The sequence below is a fragment of the Felis catus genome, chromosome B1, assembly GCF_018350175.1.
Source record: "Felis catus isolate Fca126 chromosome B1, F.catus_Fca126_mat1.0, whole genome shotgun sequence".
NCBI classification, from domain to species: Eukaryota; Metazoa; Chordata; class Mammalia; order Carnivora; family Felidae; genus Felis; species Felis catus.
Window position 1 is genome coordinate 20370910 of NC_058371.1, and position 12657 is coordinate 20383566.

Below are 12657 nucleotides of genomic sequence, written 5' to 3' on the forward strand. Positions count from 1 at the left end.
AATGCAAAGAGAACAGTGTCCCTTGTGTGATATTTCTCCCAAAGATACATGTCTTGAATGTAATCATGGGGAAACACCACACAAATCCAAATTGATGGACATTCTACAAAATAACTGGCCTGTAATCTTCAAAGGTATCAATGATGAAGGTCAAGAAAAGAAGGCGGAACTTTTCCAGACTGCAAGAAGCAAAAAAACACGAGCACTAAAAATAACATGAGATTCTGAACTGGATCCTTTTCGTATAAGGAATAAGATTACCGGGACGATTAGCAAACTTAAATGGTGTCTGCATGTTATATGGTAGTAATGTAGCCATGTTAATGTTCTGATCTTGATGGTTATATTGAGGACATGTAGGAAAATGCTCTTATTTTTTCAGAAATATACCATAGTGTGTTCAAAAGTGATAGGGCATCCAACCGGTAATTTGCTCTCAAGAGAATCAGGAAAAAAAGTTCTTTGTATTGTGCTTGTAATTTTTCTGTAAGTTCTATAGTAAAAACAATAAAAATTGTGTTTATACACACATTCTTTCTTGCCGCTGACAATCCATCATTGCTAAAGAACCAGCCAGCCACAGTGGTTGTGTGTGCACACTATGTGCACTAAGTATCAGAAAGAAGATGTTTTGATTTTCCTTCTCCTTTGGTATGATTGAAGTATATCATTAGCTGTAAAAATATATACATATACTTTTTACTTAATAGACACTTTTTAAATTTTTTTTAATGTTTCTTTATTTTTGAGAGAGAGAGAGAGAGAGACAGAGCACGAGGTGGGGGAGGGGCAGAGAGAAATGGAGACAGAGCCTAAAGCAGGCTCCAGGCTCTGAGCTGTTAGCACAGAGCCCAACATGGGGCTCGAACTCACGAACCGTGAGACCATGACTTGAGCCAAAGTCAGACGCTTAACTGACTAAGACACCCAGGCACTCCAACGCTGTATTTTTTAAACTTTCTTATGCGAGTGTTGAATTTTTCTAGTAAAGGAAAAAATTATTTGGTTTTGTTTCAGTGCTATTTCTTCAAATACTGATGGTAGCAGTATGAAAGCCCTTACTCTCTTGCTGTATCCATATTTGCTTTCTGTGTTTTTGTACAACCGATAAAATTAGTTTAGTTGCTCTTGGCTTGTGTTGTTTTGAAATAGAAGCGAAGATGTCAAAGCAGTCCACCACTAACATACACTCATACCCTCAGAGGGGTCAGATGCAGCTGAAATATCTGATGTTATCAGACATCAGGCAGGGACAGATGAGTTTTACCAGCTCGTTTGCCCAGCCAATCGCCTTCCTAGGAAACAACATGCCCACTTCTATTTTAATTGCTCTATTTCCTCCATTCTAAGATCATGGTTTTCTATTTTAACATTCTAAAATAAAGATTAATTTTGCAATCCATATCCAAACAAATTTGCCATCTGCAAGGTACTAGTTACTGTTGTAACCAGTGTTATAACCAGTGTTGTAACTAGTGTTGTAACTAGTGTTGTTAATTTGTTATGGTCTATATACATATGAACTTAGCCTGATCTCTTGGAATAGATGACAGAATTTTCAGAGCTAGGAAAAGTTATTATGAATCCATGAAGGACTGCCTCTCAAAGTCTAAACATCTGCCAATCAGAAACATTGAGTTACTTACCTTTCAGAGACTTTTCAGAGATTCATAAATCAAATAAGGAAAAAGCAAAACAACAAATTTAGACATAGTATTCTTCAATGTGTCTCCAAGGTATAGTGGCAAGTCATTTTCCTCGTGCTAAGGAGGTCCAGAGCAGGAGTGTGGATTATAGGAAATCATCTGTCATTATTATATTATGCATCACTGTGGACACTAAAAATGATTCTGGAGAAAGTTTAGACTTTGAATATGACAAAGGTTTAGAATCAAACTTCAGGGTACAAAATAAATTTGCATAAATAAACACATGTGATTGTCAGTTTTAAAAACTGTCTGCATTTAATGCATTTTAATCTTATAAAAGCTGTACAGCTTATAAATGTTGGCGTCCTGGAACTGCTACAAAATAAAAACACCAGTTTGGTAGACAATTTCCACTGACTCAGTGACTACAGCAGCTAATTAATCGTTCTCTGCCTTGTATTGTGCAGATAGCTCAATGCAATCACTGGATGCATTTCTGTCAGTTCACACTTACCTTCTCTCTTCTGAATTTTTCTTTTCCACCTGTGGCAGCAGAAGACCAGGTAAGGTCCAAGACCTAGTAATGCTCCGGACACATAGACAGCACTCAATAAATATTTACTAATTATATGAATAAACAAGTTAACTGAGTTGAATCAGTTCATCCACATAAAAACAGAATGCACACTGATCCCTGAGAAAGTTAATACTAGCTCTGCCCTACGCTGCTTCTAACTTGAAAGATTTTCCAAGTCCCATTTCCATTTCTATTTATGTGACCTTTAAGCGCCTTACTGTGGGACTTCTTGAAGCCCTTTGAAAAAAAATGCATCTTACACATCCTATTCAACTACAAAAGAAACTTGCCAGTTAGAGGATTTTATTCTTCAAATAACAAAACACCTGTCTGTTTTGAAAGCTAACCTATAAACCTATTCCTTTTTAGATTATATTTCATTATACTGTTTTGATTAGAACTCTGTTTTACTATGCCCTAGGGTGCCAGTATGAAGAGTTAGGTTGAAATAAAATTCTGATTCATGTACTAATGAAAATCCTGACACGTCACTCCCAACATGACCTTTACCTTCACTCCAATGCTCTCATTCAAGGAGTTAAAAGCCATACCTCGCTCAGGGAATCCCTATGTTCCCTCTGTCTTCCCCCTTCCACTCTTCTTCAACAGCAAACACTCACCACTTGCTAGTCTGCTTCTCCTGCTTTAGACTTCCTCTCTGACAAGTGTGACCGGCAGCTGAATCTAGCAAGAAAGGTTGAGGACTTTATTCGCCCCTGCTGATAAAATTGTATACACCTGAAAAAACAATGGTTCTGGACATGGTACACAAAGGCAAAGTTCTTTAAAAAAAAAAAACACACAAAACTTCATTTGACCTGAGTCACTGGGCATTTTGAATACAGTCCTTGGGTTAGAAAAATACTAAGACCTAGACAGAACTCTTAGATGTTTATTTCATAGTAAAAATCATATAAAATCAATAAGCATTGAGAAACAATGGACTATCTAAAAAGGGGTTCATATACAAAATATACAAAGAACCTACACAACTCAACACCAAAATAATAATAATAATAATAATAATCCAATTTAAAAATGGGCAGAGGGCCTGAATAGACATCTTTCCAAAGACATACATATGACAAACGGAAGCATGAAAAGATGCTCAACATCAATAATCATCAAAGAAATTATTAATCATCAATAATCATCAAAACCACAATGAGATGTCACCTCATACTTGTCAGAATGGCTACAATCAAAGACACAAGAAATATGTGTTGGTAAGGAAGTGGAGTAAACGGAACCCTCACAAACTATTGGAAGGAATGTAAAATTGGTGCAGCCACTGTGGAAAACAGTTTGAAGGTTCTTCAAAAAATTAAAAATAGAAATACCATATGATCCAGTAATTCCACTTCTGGGTATCTATCCAAAGAAAACAAAAAAAAACCACTAATTCAAAAAGATTTATGCACTCCTATGTTTATTGTAGCATTATTTAAAATAGCCAAGCAACCCTAAGTGTCCACCGACAGAAAAATGGATAAAGAAGATGTGGTACACACACACACACACACACACACACACACACACACACACACACTGGAATATTTCTCAACCAAAAAAAGAATGATATCTTGTCATTTGTGACAATATGGATGGAACTAGATGGTATGATGCTAAGTGAAATAAATTAGACAGAGAAAGACAGATACCATATGATTTCACTTACATGTGGAATCTGGAAAACAAAATAAATGAGTAAAAAAACAAACAAATAAAAAGCAGAAACAGACGCATAAATACACAAAACAAAATGCTGGTTGCCATTGGGGAGGCATGGAGGAGGGATAGGTAAAGAGGGTGAAGGGAGCTAAATGTCCATCAACTGATGAATGCATAAAGAAATTGTGGTTTATATACACAATGGAATACTACGTGGCAATGAGAAAGAATGAAATATGGCCTTTTGTAGCAACGTGGATGGAACTGGAGAGTGTTATGCTAAGTGAAATAAGTCACACAGAGAAAGACAGGCACCATATGTTTTCACTCTTATGTGGATCCTGAGAAACTTAACAGAAGACCATGGGGGAGGGGAAGGAAAAAAGAAAGAGAGGGAGAGAGCCAAACCATATGAGACTCTTAAAAACAGAACAAACTGGGGCGCCTGGGTGGCGCAGTCGGTTAAGCGTCCGACTTCAGACAGGTCACGATCTCGCGGTCCGTGAGTTCGAGCCCCGCGTCGGGCTCTGGGCTGATGGCTCAGAGCCTGGAGCCTGTTTCCGATTCTGTGTCTCCCTCTCTCTCTGCCCCTCCCTCGTTCATGCTCTGTCTCTCTCTGTCCCAAAAATAAATAAACGTTGGAAAAAAAAAATTTAAAAAAAAAAAAACAGAACAAACTGAGGGTTGATGGGGGGTGGGAGGGAGGGAGGGGAAGGTGAGTGACGGCTATTGAGGAGGGCACCTTTTGGGATGAGCACTGGGTTTGTATGGAAACCAATTTGACAATAAATTTCATATAAAAAAAGGGTGAAGGGAGGGAGGTACAGGTTTCCAGTTACATTATAACTTATGGGGATAAAAGCTACAGTATAAGGATTATAGTCAATGGTATTACAATAGCATTGTACATAGTATAATGTATAGACTTGTTAAATTACTATGTTGTACACCTGAAACTGACATACAGTGTAACACTGTATGTCAACTATGTTTTACTTTAAAACAAAACATATCAGGGCACCTGGGTGGCTCAGTTGGGTAAGCGTCCAACTCTTGGTTTCTGCTTAGGTCATGATCTCGTGGTTCAAGAGTTCAAGCCCCACATTGCCCTGCATTGGGCTCCCTCTAACAATGTGGTGCCTGCTCAGGATTCTCTCTCTTTGCCCCTTGCCACTGCACACACACACACACACACACACTTCTCTCTCTTTCTCTCGGTCTCTCTCTCAAAATAAACTTAAAAAAAAAACACAAAATATGAGAAAGAAAAAGAATGTTAAATGAGCGAGGAAAAAAAAGAAACAAACTGAACCATCTGTATTTTTATTTCAGTTTATTTTGGAGAGAGGGACAGAGGGAGAAACAGAGACAGAGAATCTTAAGCAGGTTCCACACTCAACATGGAGTCCAACTCAGGGCACGATCCCATGACCCTGGGATCATGACCTGAGCCAAAATCAAGAGTCAGACACCCAACCAACTGAGCCACCCAGGCACCCCTAAGTACAATATTAAATTAAGAGGTGAAAAGAGCACAAGATATCTAATCAAAAGTTCTGTTCTTAAATTGCAGTAATGATTTCCGTTCAAGTTAACTAGCTGTGTACCTTTGACAAGATATTTGATTTCTTAATCCATAAAATGGAGCAAATGTAATTATGTCCAGTAATAATAACAATAACAACATAATTATTACACTTATCTTACAAAATTAAATGTTTGTGCAATAATTTGTAAATAAGTACTATATAAATGTTATTATCACGGTAACACTAAATAACACAATAAGAAATCATCATGTTTGCCAACCCCACAAATACACTGGTTTCTTCCCAGAATTCTACATACCAGGAAACTTTCCACAATATAATCTCCAGTGTCCACATTGCAGGATTATATTTCAGGGAATGCTTGTGGTCCAAGAAGAGATTCTCCTTAATAACAAATTCATCATTCTAGGAGGTAAGACACAGAGTACAACACTGTCATGTATAACATCATAATTAGGTTACTTGAAACTGACCTACATCTAGTGCCATTAGTTTGCTGGGTTCTGTTAGTATTGTTCCTAGTTCACTGTAAATTTTAAAACATGGGGAAGATAATACGCATGCACACAACTTGTGGGGAGTTTAAACCAACAATATTGGCTATGAAGTGTGTTCTGATCCCCTCCACAGACCCAAAGGTAGACAGGAACACATACGTTTAATCCACATAATTTAAGACTAAGTCTGAGGGCTGTCTGGCCAAATTGTGAATTCCTAGTCCCTGGATGTGTTCAAGCAGAAACTGAATAATCCTCTGTAAGAAATATTATGGAAGAAAGTCCCATTTTCGGTCAGTCTCTATGAGTCAATGACTTAGCTGGTTTCATTGTTTTGTTTCACTATGCACTGTAACTAATAAATTGAATAATAGCTATGTAAATTTAATTGAAAAATATTTCAAGATTCATTCTCTCAGACCACATCTATTAGTATTTCCATAATCTAAATACAGGTTCTGCTTAAATATTCCCCCCAAAACAATAATTTTAAAAATTCATACCAAGCATTAAAATATGTAGGATGCAATCATTCTCATCCATTGCTAACAGAAATACTGTGGAGGGAAATTAGAAGCCCTAAAAAATAAGTATCCCTTTTGGCTCAGTAACCCCAGTAATTCTTCTTCTAGAAATTTATTCTAGAAATGGTCAAAGGCATGTACCAAGGTTCATATATAAATATACCTAATTAGAAGTTATATATGCTAAAGAATTAAAATAACGTGGGGTGCCTGGGTGGTTCAGTCGGTTAGGTGTCAAATTCTTGATTTTGGTTCCAGTCATGATCTCATGGTCCTGAGATCCATGCTGGGTGTGGAGCCTGCTTAAGATTCTCTCTCCCTCTGCCCTTTCCCTGCTGTCATTCGTGAGAGTTCTCTCTCTCTCTCTCTCTCTCAAAAAAACAAATCATATCATATTTTATAAAACCTTATTAATCAAAGGCAGTACTTATAATATATTAAATTTTTAAAACAATTTTAAAATTAATATAGACAGTGTAATATTAAATGTATTTTATATAAATATGTATACATATACATATATATATTTACATTTCTTTTTTTATGTGTATGCATACACATACACAGGCCAGAAGAAATATATCAAAATAAGAATAGTATTAGTTATCTCTGGGTAATAGAATTATGCATAATTTTTATTTTATTCCTCATGTTTCCTAGAGCTTTCCCATTCTTCTATAACAAACAAGTAATACTCTGTAGTCAGGAAAATCATAAATTATATTTTCTTTTCAAAGTTCTTCACATAAGCCCTTCTGAATCCCATAGCCATCATTCAATTCAATAAACATATTTTGAGGATGAAGTTGAGCTAGTTTTTAAAAGTATTCTTTTGCCATCTTGATCATTACCATCAAAAAAAGTTACGACTGATAATTTTTAAAACTTTTATTATATATTTTGATGAATGACTTAAAGGTAATTATTGCTAATGACAGTGTTGCTCTGTGTAATTTATATACACTCTTTAAAGATTCATGCCATATGACATAAAATAAGATATTTGATGTCTTGTTTCCCACTGTACTTTAGGTCTTATACATAATTGATACTCAGTATTAAGGAAAGAATGAAGGATGGGAGGGAGGGAGGAAGGAGTAAATGTCTTTCTTATTAAATTGGGTGTAATCCCCTCTTATACTATGTCTATGAAAAATTTCTTTTTGGCTTCTGTCATGTCAACTTATGTCCTATTTTTCCAAAATGTAGCCCATAGAACAAGACAGAAACTGACACTGGAGTGGTCTTCTAAAGCCTCAGAATAAAGCAGTGACAGAGGAAGTTATCTCAAACACACTTGGCTCCATCACTAATCCTGTGTTAGATATGGAAATGGAGGCTATTTGTGACATCCTGACTTTTCCCAGAACCATTTTGGGAAAAGGCAAGCACACAAGTAAGAATGTGGTTGAGCCCTTAGTTCTGAGGTTTCGTGTTGGGCGGCCCATTCTGTCCCACCACCTGGCTTCCTGCATTTCTCCCGCTGTGTTCCTTGTCTCTATGTGCCAGGTGGCCTGCCGCTGTTGCTGATGGATTACACAAGACTGGCAGTGTGTTCTGGAGAAACAAAATACCAAATTACACAGATTTAGTAAATGTATGTGAAAGACCAAAGAAAAGTAGGGCAGAATTTGGTTTAGGCAGCCCTTTGTTAAATAAACTCAGTCAACTTTGTTTCAGACGATCACAAACAGAGTTGGAGGTTTTGGGGGAGTGAATACATTTTTTTTTTTAAATCTCAGTAAAGTCATAAACTTTGTTGAAAATTTTAAGAAAGTAGGTGTTTTTAAAAAGAACAATAGAATATCCATAAAAGTTCCATGACATTTCTTCAGAAATGCCCTATATTAAGTCTCAATACTGGGACCCAAGCTAAAAGCCATTGGCCAACCTCAATGGAAATAAAAGACTGACTCATAGTTTGGGGGAAATATACACCAGCAGTCAAGACATTCTTCCCCAGTACGGTTTACCGGAGTGATTTGAACACTTTCTTTAAGAGGCAAGAAGGAACTTAGTACGTCGTTCATTTTTTTAAGAAGAAGGGATGGTTTCTATCAGAGCTGATAGTAGTTAATGGGATGAATGAAGATAGCATAGAAAATAGGAAAAAACTGGCCTCCCAAATGCACCATTAAAAGTGAAAAGCCTCACTGCTATATGCAATTGGTTTTGAAATTCTCATGACTGGAAGTCAGAAATTTTAGAAGTTAATATACCGTTCAGGGATAAAGTGCACTTCTGATGTTCAGAGAGGATGTTTTCAAGGTGAAACCGAAACCTATAAACAAACAAAAAAGCCACATCAGCTGTATTAAAAATCTTATCCATATAAATTCTCCATTGCTCAAAATGTCAGACTGAAAGCAAAGCCACATGTTCCTTTGCTTCATTGCCTATAGTGGCAGCTTTTAAATCCCTGCCTTCCTAGGAAGTGACCTCATCAGAAAATCTTATAACACTGTCATGTGGGGAAATCCTCATAACATTTGGGTTAATGCGCTTACACTGTAGGAGAGGTATCCAAGAACATTTAATAATCACAAAGTCCTAAGGGGACTTGATGTTAGCTGGGTCATGGAAGGATTTCTCTCAGTGCACATCTGGGACATTTTGTGGCATAGTCTGTAGCAGGCCACGTGACTTCATAGTTAAAATATAGTGCTGAAAGTTACGAGAGTTTGGGGATCATATAGCAACTGAGCTATTGACCGACGAGCTGACCCTAGACAAGTCATGACCTTGTGGTACATCAGTCAGCTTAGCCGTAAAATTGGGCACAAAGGCTGGACTTTACCAAAACCAGATGTGGTTCTCCAGTTCTCTCTTCAACTAATATCTTTCTCTTCTAATGCGGCTGTCAAGTCTCAATTTTTTTCATATACGGAAAGGCAATGGTATATTATAGTCTACTCTCTCAGTAAGATTTGGACCAGACAGATAACGTCCAAGAATGATAGTATGAGCCGGTCCACACCCTAGTGCTCTCCTACCTGCCCAAGTTTATGTCTGTCAGAGAAGTTGCAATAGCCTGTACACACTCAGGGCCTAGAGTCCTAAGTAAGTTATAATTAGAATCATTTCTTTGTATCCCTAAGAAAGTCCCTAGAAGGGATGTAAGTCACAGTAAAGCCACAAATCACAGTGTACAGACTTGCACTCCCCCTCCTTAGCTCACCACATAGATTCTAAGTTCTGGAGCCATCACCAAGACAGGTGATAGATACCAGCTTCCTCCTCTTAAACACAACAGAACCTCTTTTGACTGACTTTCCTTTAATCCAACTCCCTTGATCAACCAATGTTTGCCATTTCCTCTGCAAAACGTGCTGAGCAATGCCAACTTCTGGTTACAGAACTCTCTGGCATGCCTGTTCCCTTCCCCCATCCCAGATATTTTGGAGTTACCATGAGTCAGTTGAGTTTGTACCCAAACACTTTGTGCTAGCTGCAGGTACCTACAGTACCTGTTGAAATGGATAAGGACGAGAAATGCAAAAAGAGAATTATTGTTTCTATTAAAAATTGAGGTGACTGTTTTGGAATGGCTAAATAGGGATGAGACCATCCTAAATGGAATAAAGATCATCAGGATTCCAACCAGCCAATCAAGCATTAAAGAAAGGCCTTGGACCTACATCAAAAGATTGGCAAATATATGTGTATGCCTTTTAAGTTCAAATAATATATGTGGGGGCGCCTGGGTGGCTCAGTCAGTTAAGCATCCGACTTCAGCTCAGGTCATGATCTCATGGTCCGTGAGTTCGAGCCCCGCATCTGGCTCTGTGCTGACAGCTCAGAGCTTGGAGCCTGCTTCAGATTCTGTGTCTCTCTCTCTCTGACCCTCCCCCGTTCATGCTCTGTCTCTCTCTGTCTCAAAAATAAATAAAACATTTAAAAAACATTAAAAAAATATGTATGTGTAGCATGTATTTATATGCATAAATATGTGTATGGAGATAGATACATTTTACATCTCAAATAACGTTGACTGTATTCATTAAGCAGTAAATGATCAATTCTAATCTTATCAGATAATTTCTGAAATGTTTTATTATTCTCCTGATTGGTATTGTCCAAACTGGAGGAGACGTCTGTTTTCTGACTTCCTTTCCATTCAAGTGTCACAAACGGCCAATGGCTCACGCAGATCTCATCTCGACGATGGAGTAAGCTTTTCAGGCATCAGAAGCACACCCCTCTTCACCAGAGCCAGATGGCAGGAAGACTTTCCGTGGGGCCCTACGCCAGGCAGAAGGCAACCCTGCCGTGGGGTGAAGCTTCATTTACTACAACAGCTCCCCTCTGCTCCACACTCATACTGCCCTGGCAAGTGGAAGCCAAACCCCAATCATGCCAGATTCCTGCTGCCAGGAAAGAAGTCACAGCACATTCCAACTGGACCAACCACCCATAATCTCCCCTTCATAGACTCAAAGCAATCAAGGACCAACTGCAGCATTCAAAACTAGATAGCGGCGTCTCCTGTCCCTGGCAAATGGAACCATATATTTCATTGGAAAATGCACTTGATTCCAAAATCCAAGAGTTCTCCATCTGTACACTCCACCAGAAATATAAATAAGCAAAAGAATCATGCATTTTACTAATCTCTTTGAAAATTGTTGACTCTTGGCTACTGGTAGGTAAATGCTCCTTTTTTGTCAATAGTGGCAAAAAAAATAGTGGCAAAAAATGAGGAGCAAAATTTTTGCACTGTAAAACTCAGACTGAACCATTTTTAGAAAGAAAAAGATTGCCCGCTGATTCTGGTGATTCTTTGGGAACTTCTAAGGCAGTTAGACATGAGAAGTTAACAGTCACTCCCCACAGATGACCCAAGACAAAGGAATATTCTGGATAGTAACAAAAAACAAGGCACTTATGGGACAAAACTACACTGTTCATGGGCTCTTGCCACTGGCCTATAAAAATATAGAATGAGCGACCGCAGTACTGCCCTGATCTGACACTATTTTACTAGTTCCCGAGTGACATTAAAATACAGCACAAAATGTGGAACTAAAGGAAAAAACACTTATTTGAAAAACATTGGCATTTACAGGTAGTAACATTTTTAGCAGCTCTTGGAGCACTTGATCGTGTGCCAGCTGCCTCAAGCAGCTTGCTACACCATGGGAAAAACTAGACCCAGAGAGCCAAAGATACTGTAACAGAAGCCACAATGACATTATGACTGAGATCCGCGGCAATATGGGGTGGTAGGAGTAATCCTACCTGAGAAACGACAGTCTCCTGGAAAATGCCTCATTTGTTTTTCTTTAGGCATCATCACGGACTCTTTCTGGCTGTCTGAGGCGCAAATCTAGCCCAGGTCTTTCTTATGATGCAAGATCCTTCAACCAGAAACCACAGCAGTCACCCAGCAGACTTTTTCTCACAGTATGAAGCAATTAAAACGGACTTCAGCCATGTTCTTTACAGAGAAGAATTTGGTTTGATAAATTTGGCTATGTTCTGTATGAAATGAAGTACATCTTTTAAATTGTCTGGGAGTTTGATCTATTACAAATATGAGCAGGTTAAACTCTTTTGGCCTACAGTTAAAAAAGAAACAAAAGAACAAAACTCTCCAGAACCGGGATCTAGAGGTAGGGAATGTAAACTTCCTGCATAAATTGCATGGAGAGTTTGAGACCTCTGGGTCTCGAGTCTCAGCAAAAATAATTCCACCAGGCTGAAATTCTGAATGCACCGAGGTGCCTCATTCTAACACGGGCTGCCATTACAGTAGGTTAGTCAATATGCCTTAACAAGCCACCTTATCCCAAGAACCAATTCTATGTAGTTATCATTTGTACATCTGAAACCCCCAGGGATGGCTGGATAAGAGTGCATCGTTACGCGCTGCGTATACTAGTGAATATAGTTGGGACATTTGCTAAGCTTCTCAGCCTTGGTTTTCTCTATAGAACCAAAGAGCTTTGTACTGTCAGAGAGCCTCACACTTTGCAGCGAATGAGAGTCACCTGGCGAGTTTGATATGCAGGCAGATGCAGTAGGTCTAGAATGAAACCCAGATCGCCTGTGCTTAACAAATCCTCCAGGGGGTTCTGACATTGATGGGCTGTAAACCACACCTGTTGAAACAGAACTAAAGGTTCCTGGGAACACCTGGGTTCTAAATATCCTCCATACTAGTCAGTCTCTAGCAAATGGAACAACTAA

The 12657-nt window shown here is 38.4% G+C and overlaps 1 long non-coding RNA gene across 1 annotated transcript in view; it reads right to left on the reverse strand.

The window, feature by feature from the left end:
* Positions 1 to 882: 882 nt before the first annotated feature.
* Positions 883 to 12657, reverse strand: part of LOC123384782 — a 28040-nt gene continuing 16265 nt past the window's right edge. Inside the window, exons 2-4 of the long non-coding RNA XR_006596325.1 lie at positions 8688 to 8749; positions 5746 to 5852; positions 883 to 2910 (exon numbers count right to left, since the gene is read on the reverse strand). This is a non-coding gene — a long non-coding RNA (uncharacterized LOC123384782). The remainder of the gene's footprint in view (positions 2911 to 5745; positions 5853 to 8687; positions 8750 to 12657) is intronic.